The following is a 3,068-nucleotide window of genomic DNA, read 5'->3' as shown; positions in this document are numbered from 1 at the left end:
TTTTTTTTTTTTTTTTTTTTTTTTTTTTTTTTTTTTTTTTTTAATTTTATTAATTTTAATCCTCATTTGGTATGGATATGGTTATTGTAGGTTGGTCGGGCTCGTTGAACTTGTAATGTTAAGATCATGGGAGAATCTTGGTTTTAATTGTCGCATGTCATCTCGCTCCAACCTCGCAGCTTTCTCATGATCTCCCTCTCACTCGTTCAACTCTGGCTCGATCAATCTAAATCCCCCACAACTCATCTCAACTTTTTAATCTCTCACTCTCGTGATCACCTTGAATCTCCTACTCTCCCAATCTTTCTTTTATTTCGTTCTCACGCTCTATGATTAGCATCAACCCATGAATGAGTGGAGTGGTTCAATGACCATGACGATGTAGTTTTGGCAGCAATCATCTTGTAAGTAAGTGGTCACGTCGTGTCTCCTCGATTTATTCCCAGTTGATAACCTCTCTCTATATCATGGTTATTTCTCTCTATTAGTATCTCTTGACTAACGCAACTAAAGCTTCCCTAGTCCTAATCGAGCTTGTGTTCATCATCATCTCTTTGTATGAGTAACTACAACTTTTAATTGTAACAACTCGCTTGCTAATCATAGATAGTTAACTAGACTCAAAAATAAAAAGACGATAAATTTATCATTGTTAAAATAAGTGTTTAGGGTTTAGGGTTTAGGGTTTAATATTTCTCCTGCTAGCATGCCGCTCTTGCACGCTCCCACCATCAACCAACCACCTATAATTCATTTGTAAAATAAAGAATAGTAAAGATGAGTATAAAAATATTCATAAAGCTACCACTAGACTCTTATCAAATCTTCTCCATGTTTCTTATGGCTACCTATTCTATTTGAGCCTTGAAGTTAGCCAATACCATGGCTTAAGTCAATCTAGCTCTCTAAACTCATATGTCCATTTACCCACCTCACTTAAGTCACTTATTAGGGTTATAAGTTGCATTTAGCAATTTATTCCTAATTTCTTTAGTCCATCTAAAATTTTATGATATTTGCATACAAGTCGGGGTGCCTCTCATAAAATTATGGGCTCTAGGGTGGATCTAATAGGTACGAAAGAGATCAACAATCAGAAGATGATCAAAGTCTAAAAGTTCTTTTGTTTGTTGTAATGTTATCGTAGAAATTCATGTTAAAAAATTGTATCTTATTTTCCTTTGGGTAGATTTCTTTACATCTAGACTTGTTTAGTTGGTGCACTTAGAATGTGTTGTACACCGATGTAATATTATGTTTTATTTAATTAATTCAATTATTGATACCTTATGTGTTAGCTACATTCTTGGAGATGTTATATCCTTTTCTATGGCTGCAAATGAACTTAAAACCTCTTAGGCTTGGGTTTGGATGGCAAGTGCTTGTGGCTTACCTTGGTTACTTGTGATTAATCTATTTAAGCATAAAATATTTTAATTTGAAAGTTGGGTATTTAAATTGATCAACCGACTTGGAAAATACTATAGAGTAGAACTCCGCTTCTCACGGTTTTCAATTCCTCTCATGTTTCAATTGGTTCTTCATAATTTCTCTTCCATTTTGATTTTAAAGATATTCGCCATATAATTGTATAATCACAAATACTACTCAATTGTGTAATCTTAATTTTCTTTCTTTACTGAAATTTTTGCAATCGTATTGCAAATACTCCTCTAGATTAGATCTCCCATAGAAAGTTGGAATTTTCTGCGTTACTCCCCCGATTTCTCTTTCTTCTCCTCTCTCATATTGGTACTCCCTCTCAATTCTTTTTGGTGCTAATATTTCTCTATCCCTCTTCGGCCTCTTCCTCTCCCTCGACCGACATCTCTCCCTCCCTTAGGACTATATCCTGCTAAAAGGGTGACGTTGTCATCTTCTTCATTTTCAACTCCTTCATTCAAGAGTACTTCCCTTCCCTGAAGATTACCTAAAACTATTTCAATTCGCTCCATCCGATCTGTCAATGGACTAATAACTTGATTCAAACGAGAAATGGTCTCGACTTGTGCCACTCTCCACCTAGCTTCATTAATCTCCTCTTCATTTCGTTTGTCTTGGTTCATGATTGTACAAACAGTAGTTAAATATGTTTAGGACCTCACACACTCAACTCATTGATTTGACACTCAGGGACACTCGTGTTTATTACACACAAAGGTAGCTATATAAGAAATTGACTAAATTATGATCAAAATAGGTTAATATATTGCCAATAGAAATCAAGTTAAGTTAATTATAAAAAAAGAGCAAAATAAAACAAGAAATAAACAAACAAAATAAAACAAGAAATAAACAAACAAATAATGGACACAAAGATATTTTTGGATAAAATTATATTGAAGTAAAAAAAAAAGTATTTTGAGAATGATCTAACTTTTGATTTTACACCAAAAATTAGAAGTTATCTGTAAATTACGAGGAGAAAAAATATCAAATTCAACTATTACAAATTTAGATGGTTTAAGAAAAAATGTGAATCAAAGTTTATTTGATCTCTAAATAAACATGCAAATGTCTCAATTTATAACCCTAATTTTAATAACAAATATGATAATGATTTTTTTAAAGATTTAAATATGATCTTAGGAAAAAATGAGAACTCGAAATGGCCCTAAAAAAAATAAATGGACAGATTTGAAGAAAAGATAAACATGAGCATAAAATGCAACTTAGGTTCTAATGTCAAATTGACAACTCTCATTCTTAGCCCAACTATCCAAACTTTTGTTGGAATAAGAAATTTTGAACCAAAGAAATTAACACCTCCTTGTACATAATTTGGATCAACTAAGAGATGAGGCTACAAATTTGTTCTAAATCGAGTCACTCTACCATCGAACTTGATCAAAGCTTATTGAATGACTCAGATCAACTAAGAGATGAGGCTACAAATTTGTTCTAAATTGAGTCACTCTACCATCGAACTTGATTAAAGCTTGATTGAATGACTCAGATTTGACTCAGATTCAATCTACTACACCAATTGTTTGAAATTTAGAACTTTTAAGGGTGGGTATTTATCGTCTCTACAAAATAAACTTTCAATTCTTCTAATGATTACTAAA

This window comes from Cucurbita pepo, chromosome LG09 (genome assembly GCF_002806865.2).
Source record: "Cucurbita pepo subsp. pepo cultivar mu-cu-16 chromosome LG09, ASM280686v2, whole genome shotgun sequence".
NCBI classification, from domain to species: domain Eukaryota; kingdom Viridiplantae; phylum Streptophyta; class Magnoliopsida; order Cucurbitales; family Cucurbitaceae; genus Cucurbita; species Cucurbita pepo.
This window is presented reverse-complemented; position numbering follows the sequence as displayed.